We start from the raw sequence: 19,006 nt of genomic DNA on the forward strand, positions 1-19,006 counted from the left end.
TTAGGATCTCACACCTTGGTAATTCTGACTTTGCAGTATTCCTGAAAAATGTCATAGAATACAGAAATGCATCTCTAATTTAAGAAAACAAAACAAAAACAAAATAATCAGAGGGAGTCGTTTTTACTCTGAAAGATACGTTGGTGGTCATTAACATGTGTCTCAACTTTCTGCTCTGTGTTAATTAGATCTCTCGTTTTCTGACTCAGTGCTCAATTCTAAACTATGATGGGCAGAGTTTAGTATCCATGACTATACCTGGTAGGTTTAGATTCAGTGATGCAGAGAATCACAGGTATGTTTAGGTTTTCAACTGGCATATCCTTAGTGATCAGTGTTGATACAGTTTCCTTATTGTTCCAGATGAGAAAACTGGTATCCAGGAGTTGAATGACTTTTCGCCTAATGAGCTAATGCTATTTATAATGAGCTGGAAAATAGCTGTTTTAATAATTATCCCCACGGCATCCGAAATTCATCCTGCCTTAGGTTAGCCTTGAAGAGGGTTTTCAGAAGTATCCTCTCATGGGAATTTTCATCAGTTTATAATCCCTTCTTATACTTACTGGCGTATTTATGACCTGTCACTCAAGCTAAGCCAATGTCCTTACAGTGGCGGTCAGTGTCGTGCTCCCCACTTCCTTTTTACCGGTGTAATGTGGTTTAAATCTTGATAATTTCACATGGTAGGTGTTCCAATGGTTGAAAAATGTTAGACTGCAAATCCCAATTCAGCCTTTTTGCTAAATTACTGTGAGACCAGAGCAACTAATTCCACCTCCTTTTCCCATTGCTTCTTGACCAGAGGTGGAATTTTTCACGTGGTGCTCCAAGTTGTGCTGAGTGAAAATGAGCAAATGCTTCCATCATGACTTTAAAGAAAAAGCAAACAGAAATAAAGGACGTTTCAGGTCAGTCTAGCCCTTCTGAGCGTCACTCTCCTAACGTGAAAAAAATGAAAAGAACAAAATCATTATTGCAGGTTCATTTTCAGGATTAGATGAGAAATATGTCAAAGAAAAGCACTTGGCATTTTGATTGACATCTGAGATACTTTAGTATTCTCCCTGCCTTAGCAATCACTTCTCTTCCTAGATTTCAATGCGTAGTTGACCTCTAGAAAATTTCAGGGTTTGGGGCACCAACCCCGAACACCGTTGAAAATCCACGTATAACTCTACAGTTGGCCTTTTAGTTTTGCATCTAATCAAGTCAACCACGGACCCAATCAACCATGTGGTTGGATCCAACCAACCACAGATCATGTAGGACTGTGGTAGTCCTGGGTGACAAGTGTAAGTGGTTCCAGTGCAGGTCAGCGCAGTTCAAACCTGTGTTGTTCAAGGGTCAACCGAAATGCATTGTCAATCCCTTTACATATGGCACTTTTCATAGTCTATCTTGTATTACAATTAGGGGCTAATCCATTCAAATCCTAATCAGACTGTAAATTCTTAAGGAGTCTAGAATTCTACGTCATATACATTTGTTTCCTTACAGAGGCAATCATGACAGTTTATTCATATGCATGTTCAGTATAGTCTTTCCTTACCAGTGAATGAAAGACAGATTCAAGTTAATTGAATAATAGTCCTTCTAGGTAGTAATATTACAGATGAAGAATTAACCCAATGGTTCTCCTTTGGATTAGACTAACTGCAACATGTGTAGACTTTTTTTTTATATTAGTATCAAAAATGGATAGGGCGTTTTTCTCCACACTGTGCCTCGTAGGCCATGGGGTAGGCAGAGGGTTAGCAAATTACAGTCCATGGACAGGTTGCCATCTGTTTTTATAAATAAAGTTTTATTAGAAACAACCACATCCATGTGGTTGCATATTGTCTGTGCGCCCTTTTGCACTACAGTGGCAGAGTTGAGCAATTCAGTCAGACATTATTTCACCTACAAAGCCTAAAATACTTATGATTTGGTCCTTTGCTAAAAAACTTTGCTACCCCTGGTATAGACTAGACCTGACTATAGACAGACGATACAGCAGTATCTTAGAGTTTCTTGCTACCACGAGGGAAAGGACATAACAAAAGAAAAGTGAAGAAGTCACAGTTTAGCTTTTTATTTTCTTGTGGCTCATTCAGATGAGGTTAGAGTAATGTTTATCAATTGTTCTTTAAAGGTGACTGTACAATCAAATTATATATATACATACATATACTGAAATTTATTGTTCGACATTCCAGTTTTTCTTTATAGCCAGCAAAGCTATGAGGTGGAAGGCATATCTTGATTTCTTGGACTCCACAAATCACCTTACGTAGGTGTCTATATCTGTGTCCCTTTCCGCCAACTGTTCCACGATTATATTATTGCCCCGCATCTGTAGGCACGTGGTGAAATCAGACGGAACTGAGAGTGTGGATTGCTTTCCCTTGCCATAAGGCAGTCCTGGATTCCAGGAGCCACGTCCCGGTCGTTGATAGTCACAAGGCTCTGTGGAAGGAGTTTGTGAGCTGGGCTTTGTTTACTCTCAGAGCTCACCGAGTGCCTTGTTTGTTATCGCTCTCACCAGGGAATTGTGTATTTCCCTGGAGAAAGGTTGGAAGGGTGGGGGCTATCACAAGTTAAGAGAAAACAGAGAAAGGGAGATAAGAAAGAAAAATCTAATCCCTTGGGCATTTTATTTACTTTGCTTTAAAAAACAAAATTTCCCCTGGCCTTTACTGAGATTCATCAGTATTTTTTGAAATCCTGAAGCGCGTTACCCTGTTTGGGACCCAAAGAATTTTATAGTACATATAACTTCCCTGTGGGTCTTAAATTTAGTCTGATCAGTATTCATCATTTCCCCAAAGAACAAACAAAAACACAGTCCCACTGGGAAGACAGAGAATCTCAAGCCTGATTCGGACGCCTTTTGTTCTTTACCAGTTTCCTTCCCTTGAATCCATAACCCAGGTCTGTCAAAGTCAAATAAATAGCAGGTGACATGAAACAATAAAACATCAGCCATTTGAAACTTCTGAAGGGAAAGGAAAGTAGTGGGATTGAGGACAATATCAAATGATTTTCCAGACAGCCTTAAAAATACGTATTTAAAAAAAATATGCCATCAGGAGGGAAGAGAAAGAAAGAGCAAGAATGAATAAGGGAAGCAAGCAGACCAATCAAGGGTTTGGAATAGCTATAGGGTCACCAACTGAACCTCAGCTTCGACACCACCACCAAACCATCACGTACATTTCCTCCAAAGGTTATTAAACGACAGAGAAAGAGAGAGACCTGACTGGACGGTCACAAAGAGGGAAGAGCTGGGCAGCCCACGAGTTGGCCCTGCCAATAAATTAATTGAAAGATGGAGGGGAGAGGAGTCCAGAAAGACTAATTCCCTTTCCCCGACTGTGTCTGGACAGGACTCATTTTCCTAGCTCGCACGCCTGGAATTGGAGACTGTGAGACATGTGTCTCAGTTCCTCCCCCATCCCTCACCCCTCACCACCAGTTGGGCGAGGGACTGAACTGAATAGGCGAGGAATGAGTCAGGAACTCATGTTAGTCCGTCACCTTTTTTCAGCATCTTCAGGTAACTCTTTGATTTTCTAAGACATCCTGGGGAAATGGCCTATCCTTCCTTAAATGACTAATTTATGATTTGAATGAGCTGGCTTTGTTCAAGGATTTAATTTGTCTCCTTCCTCTCTTTTCTGATCTGGAACCAGAAGCCCTGGGAGAACGATGTCTAGTGCTTCCAAGGCGAGAGAAAGACGGTTCTAGCTGGGATCTTTATATTTCTCATAGCATAGGCTAAACCTTCCAACGTGGTCCAGAAACTCAGTTAGAATGCTAGGGCTGAAAGGAAATTAATTTCATATAATTCAGTTTATCACTCCAGTTCCTATCATAGTTTTGTTCACACATTCTAGGAAGTCAAGTTAACTTCTGTCAAAATAAAGTATAACTCGTCTGGGTAGAAAGGGCCCCAGGGTTGGGGGGTGGGGGCGGGCGGCGGACTCAGATGATCTGAAATCAGATCTGGACTCTGCCACTGAAAGGTATGGGATGGTGGGTATCTCTTGAATTTTCTGAGCCTAAATTTCCCTGTCTATAAATGGAGGTAACATTTCCTTTTCTATCTATTGCAAAAGGGAATGGAAAAGACTATGAATCACATTGCTGTGCAGCTGAAACTAACACAACATTGTCATTAAACTACACTTCTATACTTCTATGCTCATCAAAGGTAGAAGTAACAGAGAAAACAAGTTTTTTCCACATCTTTGATCTTGGACATCTCCGGCATTCTTTAGGAAGATGCTGGTAGTGGTCTCTGGCATGTATACTATCAAACCCTGAATTAATTTTCATTTCCTATATGGTTCAAGCAGGGGGCAGGGGAAAAAAACTTTCATGGAGGAGGATAAATGTTGGCATTACCAGGGCACCTGAGTTAACTTTAAGCTCTGTGAGGGTTGAACTATGCTATTTCTGTTTATCACTTCATCTTCAAAATATAGCACCATCCCAGATTCATGCAAGTCACAGTAATTTAATCTAATGTGATAATATTATTCCAGTTTGTCCTCGAAAAAATAACCCGTTAATATACTGTTGTGTTTTTAATGGCAGTAATCATTTTAGGTAGATGAGAAGCTGACACTGTTTACATTTGAAAAAATAAAAGTGAAATGTCATTAAAAATCGATTCCGGAATCAACTCCCCACACAACTCTTCCATTTCTACACATATTTATCATAATCCAATGTGAAGTAAACCCCTCAATGTGCTTTTCATTCCTTTGAAGAATTCAACCCAGACCTATTTTGCGTATTAATTAAAAGTGAGGTCTCACCTTGGTTTATGTCAAAATCATTGCACCAGAAAATAACTGTCACCTTGTCCTTCATAGATTAATGCCACTAGGATTCTTGTTTATTTTGATTAGAATGGACTTGTTATTAGAAACAATGTTTTCTCTCATACCAATGACATGCAGCCACTCCCTCTGAGAGACAAGGTTGCTGCCAGGAAGACCCACCAGATCCTAGGTTCCTGCCTTCTCGCCTCACGGTCATGATAAACATTTTTTTAAAATTTTTTATTAAAGTGTAGTTGATTTACAATGTTAGTTTCAGGTGTACAGCAGAGCAATTTACTTATACACATACATACATATGTATATTTTCTTTTCAGATTCTTTTCTATTATACGTTATTACAAGGTATTGAACATAGTTCCCTGTGCTGTACAGTAGGTCCTTGTTGTTTATCTATTTTATGTATAGAAGTGTGTATATGATGAAGGTTTTATTCATTTGTCCAATGTCACTATGTACGTCTACTTTCACTATGTCTAGATTCCTTTTTCTGCTTTGGGCAGCTTAGACCCTGGAAGCCTTTTTTCTTCCAGCTTCAGAGGAAACTGGCTTCCTTCCTTCAGATGCCACTCGCAGATTGACCATACGAGTCAACAGAGATGTCCAAAAGCTTGCTCTTCCCCACCCCCCACCTAGGAACTCGCTGGTGCTTCCTGCCAAGCGCTCTGAGAAACACACGACCCACCCACAGCCATCGAGCCACAGAGGCATTCTCCCTGATGGAGGAAATCCTAAAACGGGGACGCATCTTGAAAGCAAATGGTAATGAAACACTTCTCCGGACCCTGGGAAGCTGGGGTGGGGAAAAGCGAGCGAGCCAGGGATTGGAATCCATTATGGGGCTGAGGCTTCCGTCTGGTCGATGGAAGCAGATTGAAGCCGAGGCGATGGCACAGAACCGCCTCAGGTGAGGGGCGCGCCGGGCTCCTGTGGGGTTATCAAACCGGCCAGGCCTTGAAGGCAGAGCAAAGCCCTTCCACTGGGAAGTTCCTCCTAAGTGCTCGCACAGCCAGCCGCGGGATTATCCCACCCCACTCACACATCATCTGGCTTTAAACTTCAGGCCCTCTGGCAAAGAAGAGATGCGACGTTCTATTTGAACCCGCCTCCTTCCCCATCGTGTCTCCTAGCAGCCGCGGGCTGCGTCCTGCCCTCCTCTGCCCAGCACCAGGCTGGATTAGCTGCGAGCCAATAGCTGGGGGTCAGGATTAAGAGGCCAGCGTGCACTTTAATACAAGCTGCCTATAATTAATGGCATTATTAATAGCTTGACTGAAAAATTCATTAAAAAATCCATTAAAAATAAATACCCTTTTACAAAAGGCATTGCCTTGGGTAAGAAAAACAGAAAAAAAAGATAAAGGAAAATTGATTGGTGGCTTTCAGTTCACCGAAAGACAGACCATAGTTCAAACTGATTAAAATTGAACATTTTAGATTAAGCACCCTTGCCAAAATAGTCTCTGTAGTTACCCGATATGAAAATATTACGATGGGTCACATATTTATATTTGTACGTCTCAAGGGTTGGGATATGAGACACAGGTAGTTGCTTGAAATAACTTTCTTCGAGTGAACATTCTTGACCTTCAGCAAGAGGAGAAAGGCTCTGAAAGGCTGGGGAACTGTATCCGATTAACTCAGAGCCGCAAATGCAACGGAATCTGTTGCGAGGTAGATTATTTCCCACAATCTCATGCTGTGGTTAGTGACCTGACTATTGTCTGTGTTAGCATAGATCCTTTTTTCTTTTTCCTTTCTTCTCTCTCTCTCCTCCTCTGCATTCATATCACAGCTCTCCCCCTCCGTAAATCTGGCCCTGCAACTTGGAATCGATCTTATTGAGTTTTGCCTCAGCCCAAGTAAACAGTGTTGATGGTGATTGGAATGTCTGGGGTTCGGCTGTTTTCACAGAGAAAAGTGGCGATGGAAAGGGAAAGTCCTGTTTGGGGAGACAGCCTCGCCCTGGCTTCTCGTCCATAAAGATTTGTTTGTGTCGACACTAAATCTGATCTTTCGGGTCAACTTTGCTCTGGGTCTAATCTGCTCATTGGTGTGAGATGAACATTGTCTTCCAGAGGTACAGACGACCGTGCCTTCTCGGAAAAAGACCCCATTCATGAGCGTATTTGCTTGAAGAGAGCTTTTATTCACTTCACCTGTTATGTTGTGCCTCTGGAGCACAAAGCCAAGTGGAGATTAGGCAATTATCTGGTTAATAGGATCAACAGAGACAAGAAGTTCCTTCAATAGGCAATTCTGACTGCACGCCACGCACAGCTCAGCCCTCGGTGCGAGGAGACGTGTAGGGTGAGGAGGACGCATGCTGCTGCTCAGTTCATAATGTGATAAAGGAAGTGAGACATAAACACAGCCAACAGCCGACGTGCAATTTACAAGCAAGGGTGGAATTGTATGGGGTCCCATGCGTTAAAGTCGGGAATAGATCAAGCTAAAAATTATAGGGGGTGGTTAAACCAGGGTAAGTTTCTTGGAAAAGGGAGCTCAGTGCCTTTATACGTTCAGAGATCCCCAGTTCACCACCTTTAAACCTAATGATTTCAGACAGTGTATGGTCTTTCTACCTTTAAAAATGCGTTAAATCCCATTTGTTGCTACCACTTTGTATACTAGGTTCCCACCCTTTTTTACTGACGCTTCTATTTAATTCCTGGAAATATTGAGAAACTTGGTTTTATCTGGGATTCACAAAGTTGCCCACAGAGGTTACGACAGAATTCTGGCATTGTTTTGGCTCTCACTCCGCCCCATCCCCCATCCCCCTAGTCACTGCTTGGTAGTTGCAGAGGTCTTCAAAGTTATCAGCGCAGGGTGGCACATACTTACTCACTGAGCAGTGAGCTTCTCGATAGAAAGATGCTGATAAAAAAATGCCCTCGGTCGGTGGATGGACACTTTTGTTGTTAGTAAAATGTGGTTGTAATTAACCACGTGTTGAGCCTTTTTCCAAGTAGGAAGTCTTGGTCTGCCCATAACGTAGACTCTTCTTTTCTTTCCATAACATAGACTCACGGGGAATTGTCCCTAAGTACGTCATTCACAATTTTGGGAGATCTGAAATTTAAAAATGGATTCTTTGGGGATGAGGCTCTCTGGCCCACTACTCCTGGGAATGCAATCTTCAACACATAGCTTTTCACCACTATGCTAATAGGAAAACCTACACCACTGGTTGCAATTTTAAGAATTATGTCCGTTGGCTATTTTATTGACATATACCATATGTATTTAGCTAATATATTTTTGAAATGTCTCCTGATGGAATCAAATGATTGTCTTGACACATGCTGGAGACAGGCATCACTGGGGTGATAGAAACAGAAGGAGCAGAAGGGGAGTGAGGGCCCAGGCGGAAAGAGGGATGAAGTGGGATGGAAGGGAAAAGGCACTTGGGGAAACTTCATCACTGTCTAGCCCTGTCATTTAGCCCCCAGCAGGTCCTCCTTCAGATCGAGTTGGGGCGATAAGAGACATTGGTTTTAGAAAGGAAGGTCTTGGTATTTAGGACAATAAGGTCTAGCAAAGGTTGACAAGGTTATTAGTTATATATATTTTTTCCAAATACTGTAATTCCAGGTGCCTGGATCTGCTAGGAAGGTTACCAGATGTCAAGCATTTGGCGATCCATCTTTATCAAAGAGGAGTCAGAGTCCATCCATGAGTGATGGAACCCAAGGTGTGGAGAAAAGGTAGCAAGGATTGGGAGATAAAAGAAGAAATTTCAACAACACAGCCATCAATCTCTCCCATCTCCACCCAGGTCAAAAAAACCTAGCATGGGGGATTCAGACAGATCTCAGTTCAGCTTCTGGACTATTCATTCAGTCATTCAGCATTCCTTACAGCAGCAGTATAAAGTCCTTGAGGGTGGGGTATAAGAACGATGATCATGAGAAGGCTTTCTCTATAGTGGTACATATATAAGGTCATTGGATGGGAGCAAACACACTCAGACTTTAAGCTGCATCTGAAAACAAAATGGAAGCCAATGATGATGGCATGTTAAGAATCCAGCCACAAACTGAGAATCATTGTTTTAAGTCTTGTTTTGTTGGAAGTTGCCAACATTCCAAAAGACTGTTTTCTGAATTTGGCATTAATACACTGAGTGAGTTTGAAGGTTGTTAATTCTAAAACACACTCAGTTTCATTTTTTTTTAAAAAAGAACTATCCAAAATGTTTCATGTGCAAAACACTAATTCTGGTACTTCCCGTGTGACATACTCTCACGGAATCACACAGGGAAATGGTTCAAACCTCCTCCCCTTAGAAAAGTACATTGGAATGCAAATAAGTGAGAGTTCCTTCTTAGTAAGAGATTTCTTGAAAATTCTTTGTGCCAAAATATGTTTGGAAATTCTTTGTTACAAAAGAAAAAACCCCGCTACATGCACGCAGGGACTGTACCATGTTGACTACTGTATTTACTGTGGTTAGAACACAGTATTGGTTGTATTTGTCATCAAATGCCTACTTAATAGATATTTGTGGAATATAGGAATAAACACTGCAGAGTAGTACGCCATGGCTGAGAAACACTGCTCTGTGACCGACTGGAGTGCCTAGCTAGTAAAAAGCATTCATTTCTCGATACAGTGGATGAATGAGCACTTGTCATAGGCAAGACATATGAAATTATGTGGTTTGTGAATCACTCAGTCTGAATTCTGTATTAACATCAAGGAATTTGAAGGACACCTCCGGTCTGACATGGAATGTGGGATTATCAGAATATCAAATGGTTCTTTAGATTGCACCATTCCCTTAGACAGCCTCTGATTCTCAGACAGTTAATCATATATTTTTCCATATTTGTCATCCCCTTCAAGGTTTACACTGGGTGTAGGGGGCAGGTCTCTTCAAAGGAAAGTACCGTGGTAACAATTTTCTTATGCAGAGACTACATACGCAGGGTATCACCTACCTTGCACAATGTGAGGGGTCTTGGTTAAGCCACACTCCCCCTAACTATATTCCCCTGTGTTAATTTCTGGAATTCACAGAAACAGTTTCAATCTTTTTTTTCATATTCTTAAGTATCATGCATGCAGTTGGCCTTCTCCACACAGCTGTTATCAATCATTTATCCTTTAGTATGAATTAATATCCAATACTTAAATAAACGATTTTGGAACTGGAAGGAGAAAAGAAAAAGGCGAGAGGGAGAGAGAAAACATTTGGATGCAGGGAACCTGAGGGGAACACCACTGAAGAAAGAAAAAGTGTGGGAGGGAGCAGAGAAAGGGAAGAACCCTGAGACTCTGAGGCTCAACACGTCCCTTCCAGTACAGGGAAAGGTCTTTGACTCTTTGGCACACTGAAGAAACTAAACCAACTCTTCAAACTCTAAGCATCCTTTAGCCTCCAAGTTTGAGTTTCTCTCTCTGGCACTCAAACGTAGTCCAAGCAAATATCTCACCCTTTCTTCAGTATCTTCAGAAAATTTCGGAGTGCCTTCTGGGCACAGAGTCCTGGGTGGTTCATGATATCTCAACTCAAGGAGACCAGGCTGGAGGAAAGTGGAGGAAGGCTCTCCCTGAAGCTGGGACTGGTTTCCCTACCTGGATGGGTCACCTACAGGATGGAGTCCCTAAGGGAGCATCGGTAACACCGCAGCAGGCAGTTCCTTCCCTCACTGATCACACATCTTCGGCCATAGCGTCAGGCCATCAAGTCAACCGTGGGTATCAGCAGCACAGGCACGTGCACCCAGGCGATGCCCAGTGCTGAGGGGACTGGGAGAAATCAGACCTGCCCTGGGAACTGAAGAGCTGGTATAAGAGTGATCACTCTTGGCACCCTCAAGGTCTTGGATTTAACAGAGGATATATTCAAAAGAGAGAAAAAACAAATCAATAATAAAATGGCAGTGTGTGGCAGTTACCAAATGAACCAAGGAAACCCTAAGAAGTGTAGTGAGAGGTGGTGACTAGGAGAGAGGCTTGGTAGTTTGGGTTCCAGACTTGGTTTTTTGATGGGTGCATTTAAATGAATGCAATAAATTTTTTTTTTCTCCTGAGAGTTGGGTAATTATATTAGCATATTCCAAAAGAGAACACAGTTTGTTTCTATCCAGGTCAAACTTTACTAGACACTCTCAAGGAGCTATCCATCTTCCTCTGTCCGTTCAGAATTTGCTTGTTTACGATTTTGCTTAAAGTCAGTGGGCCAAAACTGGGATTAAGATATGGAAATTTCTGTGTACAGAATTCCACTGCAACAGGACGTGACCAGTCAGACAGAGGTGGGAGGACCTGAATAACGGACTTCAGGGTTTAGCCAACCATATCCTTGATGGGGGCTGGGAATGAAGAAGGATGGAAAACGTTTTTAAAACATCTTCCAACCATTGGAAAGATGTAAAAAATCTTTACAATCATTGGGAAGGCATCAGTATAAGATATCTTTGTGAATGAAAATAATTTAGTTCACATCTAACCAAAATGAGCGCCTTTCTTTCTTTCTTCCTTTCTTTCTTTGACAAATTGAGAGAATCGAGGCATGTTATTTATTGAGGACTCAGAAGATGAACAAAAGACACATGCCCAGTGACTTGGCAAGGGCTCTTAAAGAAATAAGGAAGAGCACCATCTGAACCTAAAGGTGCCGGGACAGGGGAGGGACCAAATGTTGACTTTCAAGTGAAACCAAGCCAGAGAACTTCAGCAATATGAATTAAATAAACACGGGCCTGATCTGAAGAGAGCAAAAGTTCTCTAGTTATTTCAAAACCAGTCATGAAGTTGCTTTTGTAGAACACAGAGGATGACTCCCCTCTCAAAGTGTGACCCTTCCAGCTGGTGGTCCCAGGGAGCTGGTCCTAAGCACCGGATGCCAGGAGTGGCTCACAGAGAGATGGCGAGCTCGCCATCCAGCTGCCCGCCTCCCTCTCTGGAATCCACGCCGCTCTGCTCTGCACTTGCCGGACAGACCCATCAGTTCTGTGCAGGTAGCCATGAGTATCAAGTAAGTTTGCAAGAGGGGTTAGGGTTCATAATAAATGCTTTAGCCAAGAGGCTTGGGGGAATAAAATTGTGTCTTTAGGCAAAAGTTTCATAAACCAGACATCATCTTTGATTTACTGTTCATGGTATTTTCTTCACAGCTCAGGGATTCCTGTTCCATGTGGCCAAGGTGGGAGGGCAGTCCTACGCACTGCAGTTGTCAGTGATCTTAGAAATTGAGGAAAATGCAAAACAAGCAGAACTTTAGGATTTTTTCTTTTTGTATTTTTTAGTAGTTACAAAAGAAAAAAAAAAAAATCCTTATCTACTCCTCCACTCACCCAGCAGGAAACCATTTCAAACCTTGACTGCTATTTTAGAAAAAAGGATGCCTGCCATCTGTGTGATATTAGGCACTAGATGAAGAGCATAACTGGGAAGGTAACACAACTTTTTAGTGGAGACATCAAAGAGTCATCGACCCAGAGCTTTTGAACATGGACAAGAGAGCCCAGGAACAGAGATGAAGAGGGACCTTTCAGCCCCTCAGCTCCCCAGCAGATTTTAAGAGTAAACAGATCAGAGGAGGAAATGAAACATAGCGAAACAAACTTGATGTAGCATCCATTCTGCTCAAGTCACCACACTAGGCACATTGGCAAATTGTGTAAACCAAGTAATATAATGGCGTAGCTTGGAAAAGGAGGCCCACATATTATAAATCTCCAAAAGGAGATAATAATCTTTAATTAATCAACACATGCAAAGGACAAGAAAGGACTCATAAGGGTTTTTCAGAAAATTTTACTTTTTTTTTTTTGAGACACATATATAGTCAACATACAAGACCATCAGAGGGGGAAGGATATTGCTCAAGTGGTAGAGCACATGCTCAGCATCCACGAGGTCGCAGGTTCACTCCCTGGTACCTCCTCCAAGGGGAAATCAATGAAGAAACCTAATTACCTCCCCCTCAGCAAACAAACAATACAAACAAGACCATCAGAATAATTACCTTGAAGATGCAAGAATATTCTGAAGAGCCATATAAGTGGATGTAAAAATAGTTGAAATATATATATATTTTGAGCTATCCATTTGGCCAATGAATGCATAGGCACATTTGATTTATAAGTTCCTTAGTGCTCATTTATTCCAAGAGACAACAGATGATCAAAGCATCTCTGAACATATTTTATATAATAGTTTTCATGACACTGCTATTAGCAATGTACAATCTCATATATAGTTTATGAGGAGGTTCGAAAAGAATGACCTCTCTATCCTTTTTTCCACACATCAAAGGTTATTTATGGTTGGCTAGAAACCATGGGAAAGCACATGACTATTTTCACAAGATGTTCTTCTGTGTGTTTGTTAAATAAAAAAAAAAAAAGGTGGTGGATGTCTTGAAAAATTATTCTGTGAAATTAAAGGCTCTTCCAAGAAACCAATCAATGGTAGGAGGAGGTATCAGGCAGTCTTTGGGAACTTTGAGATGTATGATCTAATAGCCTGTGTTAATGCAGAGAAGCAGAACAAAATAGTCCTAAACGGAAATTGCACAAGCCACCTCCCTGCCCCAACCAAAGGCTAAAAAAAAAACTTTTATGGTAGCTTTGCCCCATGTTTTGATAGGACTTTCGTGACTTGAGTATGTATATTGGTTCCAGATTATCAGCTCTGTTTGCAGACTTGAGTTTTCTCATCACTTAAAAAATATTCATGAATTCCTGGGAAAATCCCTGCTTTCATGAAATCGAGGTTTTTTCCCTAAAGTAGAAAAATCAATAGCCTGACCAAATTTTAATTTCTACATCTTCACAGGATGCTTCCTGAATAGAGGCTATTTCTAACTTTCTTTTTCTAACTGCACTTGAAATGACCAAGTATGAGACACTGTGAATATTCGCATTCAGCATTTACTATTTTGACAGATTCATAGGCTTTTTACTTCTCTCAACTACATCATATCTTTTGTCTCCATCAAAGGGGCAACCCATGTTCTTTATTTTAATAAAAAGCTTGATAAGATCAAGAAAAACCCAACATATTCTGTGGCAAATCTGAGTAAATGAAATATCATTTAGCACAAAACATAACACCAAGCTTTCCAAAAATGTGCCAGGGAAAAATTAGTCAAGGTAAGGAATAAAATCTAAGGGGAAAAAAGAAAAAAAAAAGTCTTACTTTTGATTTTGCACATCCTACAGCAATGGTTCAAATGGATGCTATCACAATGTGCCCACTGATTCACTTTGGTGTGAGATTGAGTTGGGAATATGCAAACATAAGAGGTGTCAGGGAAGGGAGAGAAGGCTTCATGGGATGGGCAGCTTTCAGAATGGACCTGTGGGCTTTCGGGTGTGCTTGGGTTCAGAGTGGGAAAACTTTGGAAACAAATGCACAGATTTCATCTATTAGCCCCAAAGAAACGGTTGCTAAGCAACTTATTTTCAAATCCTTTTCTAACTCCATTGTTTTTAGGGGGGTTAAAAGGAAGAACAAGAAAGTCTTGTTAGAGCAGGCGGGTGCATCAGACTCCTCTGCTCTTATCCTGCTGGCCTCCTTTTCCACAGAAGCCCCGGGGAACCTGCCCTTCCTGCAGCGTAAAGTGTGGGCCGCACAGACACCCGCCCGTGACTGGGTGCCCTCAGAGGGCGGTTCCTCTCTGTCTCTTCCTGTAAGTTTTACGATATAGCCATCAGAGAGAAGGCACAAGAATGAAGAGGGTTATACATGCATAATAACAACATACAGTGGATGTGTAGAAATCAGAAGAATATGCGAGATTTCTGTTTTTATGTCTAGATTTGGGCGAACCCTGTTCTCTTCACTGGAGTCCTCCCTACTGCTGGCCTCTGAATACCACAATTTAGAAAAACAAAAACAAAAATCTAGGCTTATTTTGAAGATGTTTTTTTACCCCCTACTTAAAAAAAAAAAATAAAAAGAAATAAAAAGAAAGGCAGCCAAATTGGTTAATCTCAAGACTTTTCAAGAACCTATGGGAAGTGGGGTAAATAGCTCAGTGGTAGAACACATGCTTAGCATGCACAAGGTCCTGGGTTCAATCCTCGGGACTTTCATTTAATAAATAAATAAATAAACCTAATTACTTTCCCTCCCCCTCAAAAAAATTGGAAAAAAAAAAAAGAACCCATGGAAATTTCTTCTCCTGGAGTGCCTGTTGAGCCCTAAAAAGACAGACAGAGTCATGGAAACATTCTGGTCTTCCCAGGCTGGCTTTTGGCCTACTGGCTAGCAGCTGATGCTGCGAACTTGGCGTCACCGAGGGAGGTGCCCTCCCTGTCTGCATTGTGTGTGGGTCCTAATCTACCTCCCATGTCAAATTGCCTCAGCACTAAGTGTATTTGAAAGATTCAGCTTGTAGGGTGGCTGAGGATTTGGGGGAAGGGTGGGGAAAGCTTGGCTTTTCTTATCTCATTCAAATCGGTTTGTCCGTCTCTGCTACCATGCGTCTCGCCAACATGAGGATGGGTGATCTCCTGGGGGACTTCCAGTACATTCCCCTCTGTTGGTTGAAGATTATATCCTACAATCTGTCCCCTAGCGCTTTAAACACACCCATTTAAAACAACTCCAGTAACAGGGTATTTAATTGACTCAAGGGTTGGTGGGGGGCTTCCCAGGATGATTGTTGTTTTGGTTCAAAGGAGAAGAATGAAGTTGATTCGATGCCTTGTGTCCGAGTGACAATATGTGAAAAGATTCATTTAGTCCTTAATCCTCATGGAGGATCTGAAAAGAGCCGATCGGTTAACAGCTATACAGTGTTCTGCTTTCGAGCTGTTTTTCTTATTTATGTCTTGGTGGTTAAAGCTCTAACTATCCCTTTATTGTGCAGTGAAGAACAAAAAAGAAAGGAAAGAAAAAGAAAGAGAGAGAGAGAGAAAAAGAAAGAAGGGCAAATTGGTATCAGCAATTCACAAAGCAATAACTTCACAGTTAAAAATGAAATCTACTAACGTCTTGCAGGAGGAAAAAATTTGGCTTGGAATATTTTGTGAATCATTGGAGAACAGAGCCTCCTGCATGATAAACAGTTTCTTGTGGAGAAATATGGAACATTAAAAAAAAAGAAGGGCAAAGGAAAATATCAACTTTGACAAAATGGTGCAAATCAAGTGCACTTTGGCTTCACCCCAGGTGGGTGTGGTCCAGTCATACTGCCTTCCGTGGACACAAATGAGTTTTGAAACAGGTATGGGGGTGCATGGGCCTAGGTATTTATAGCAGAAATATTGGGCAGTTTGAAATTTCCATAATGAAACGTTTGGGGAGGTACACAGATCAAGGTTTCCTTCCTCCTCTCATTTTACCACCACCTGCCCAATAGTAAGTCAGACTAAGAATCTTTTATTACAAAACTGGGGAAGTGGAAGGTGAAGGGATTACACGGGCTCGTTACTATAAGCAAAGTGCTAACAAACAGTACCTGCATTTCCCTGTCTGTTCTCACCAGGTTGTGCTGCTGTTTGTCACCTGGTAAGTTATCAGAGAACAATCTAAACAAAATCTCCCCCGATTTCCTAGGATGGGGCAAGGCAGGGGCTGAACGAAAGTGTGCTAGCCGAGGTTAATAGCTCCTAATTTTCTCTAGAGAGGCGTGTGGCTCACCCACTCCTGCCAATGTGACCCCAAAGTTTAGTGTATGTGGGACACAGGTTGAGAAACCCAGTTTAGCTGGAATATGGATTTCTCTTACTGTCTTGGAGCATGATTTCAGATATGTGTATCAGGATTCATCCTGATACACAACAGTCCAGGAAGATAAATAAATGAATCAAATCAAAACGAACAGAAGTGGCCTATTTTATTAAAGTAACAGAAAGTCCAGCGGGACAAGGGCCATACCCAAGGCACACTTGTGAACAACACCCAGATTACTAAAAGAACAAGAGATGGCATCAAATAACTACTAAAATACCGATTTGAAATTTTTTCTTTTCTCTTTTCCTATCTTTCCTCTTTTTAAAAAATATATTTTTGAGAAAACCAAAGAATTTGGGTTTCAGTGTAGTGAGATCAAATTTCAAAGGAAATTGGACATCTCAGAAGAAACTATTTGCATATAAATGTAGCCCTGAAAACCAAATGAAATGACCTAAAAGTAAATTCTCAGTTGAAGAAATTCTAAGTTGTTTTTGAAGTAAACTCTGGAAGGGCAGTTTTGAGAGGGGTCAGTGACGGAGTATAACTCATCATAGAGGTCTAGAGGCCGGCTGCGACACTGGACCGCTAGCCAGAAGGAACAGTGAATGCGGGCTCCTCAGGGTCTTCATGAACAGCTAAATGGCCACGGGTACCTTTCCCACAGAAAGATTTTGTAATTTGATTTTATGATAAGATCAACAGAGTAGGGGAGGAGGGTATATAGCTCAGTGGTAGAGCATGTGCTTAGCATGCACAAGGTCCTGGGTTCAATCCCCAGCACCTCCACTAAAAAAAAAAAAAAAAAAAAAAAAAACTAAGTAAACCTAATTACCACCCTCAAATATAAATAAATAAATATTTTAAAAAATCAACAGAGTATCTTTCACTGGTAGGTAGTACTGTTATCGCAGAATATGAAACAGAGGGGAAACCATTCAAGTTTGGCATCTTGCCTATGAATCGCCTAAGTTGGAGTTCCAAGGTCCAGGGCCCAAGCCAGAGAAGGGTGTAGTAAGCAGACGGCCTTTAGGGCATCTAAAGGAGTCCCTTAGCATTGAAATAGCTTCTTCAAGAGTGTTGGAAACCCCATGCTCATGGCTTCTCTTTGGGATAATTCTTCAGGATGAAAATGTTCCTGAGAATTTTTGATCTCCATTCCCTAGTGCCATAGCAAAGAGTTGGTTCTTTTTTTTTTTTCCTTCCAAGTTAGACAATAATAGGGTGAACTCATTGATTTTGTAGGGAGCTGTTGTAATGTTACCAGAGGTCAGTAGACGGAGGGGATTGGGGGATGCAAGTCTTGTAATGTAGACTCCAAAATTTTCTCTAAATTTTGTTATGATGTTGGATCATGATTCCAGATCTGTGGCTTAGAGGTTCTGCCAGGTCCCTCAGTTGTCAACAAGGGTTTGGACAGCATCCTGAAAGGGCTGTGCTAATACTTGATTTATGTAAAATATTTTCATATGTGTAAACGATGTTTCTTGAGTGATGAAAAAAAGACTTCCTTTATGGCAACTCCCCAAGTGTACAAATCACTTTGACAAACAGACCAAAATTGCCCTTATCTTTCCTTTAAGAGACACCATGAACAAATCCTTACACACAAACTCAATGAGTTCTCTAAAGCAATAGCCTTTCGGATTCAGTTCTCTGTCTCTGCGCGTGGACAATGCTCCACCCAACTCCTCTTTAGACACATAAGTACATGATACAATTTCCAGCAATCCTAAGCACCTTAGACATTTAGAATGACATTTGAAAAAATAAAGCATATATTTTTCTTCAAATTAGAGTCAACAGTGACTTTGGTTCAGCTGAATCTTACTCTGAAATCTGAAGTCCCTAACTGTGTACCTCTCCAAAGTCCATCATTTGTTTCTAAAAAGTGTCTTTCTTGTTAATTGAAAGATAGAGGAATTTTATAATTTCCCTAAAGATAGCGCTGTGCTTAGCTTTCTCCATAATCTTGCATGGCTCCTTTTATCATGCTTTGCTCACTTTTAATACATTTATTGATTTGAAGATTTAATATCAATAGTAGCATAAAATAATAATAATAGCGACACAAAATTGATGTAGAAAAAAATATTCACATTAAAGCAGTCTTACTTTCCTTTGAATGAATTAATGTTAGTCAGTGAAACAGATGAAGGAAGCTAGGTCAAGTATTAGCAGGAAAATGATTCATTTTCATCGCTTTTTGAAGGTGCAGATAAATGTGTCAATGTAATGCTATAACTCACAGACTTCAATTTGTTAGCAAGGCAGCTTCAACATAACCAGAGGAGTGAAGCCCAGAAGATTCAGCAAAGGCAGCTGTAGCCAAAATGTCCCCCTGAGACATGCAACTTGACTCTCATTCCCAATCAGCAATGGTACCTTTTCCAGACGTTGACTCAACAGGCCTGGTTTTCTTTGGATTTAATGGTTGTGAACTGGCTGTCACGACACAACGTGGTACCACTGCCCGTCTAAGCTACCTGTACTGGTGAATGCCGCAGTTAACAGCCGGTCTGGTCATTTAAGGA

Source organism: Camelus ferus, chromosome 20, assembly GCF_009834535.1.
Source record: "Camelus ferus isolate YT-003-E chromosome 20, BCGSAC_Cfer_1.0, whole genome shotgun sequence".
Taxonomy (NCBI): Eukaryota; Metazoa; Chordata; class Mammalia; order Artiodactyla; family Camelidae; genus Camelus; species Camelus ferus.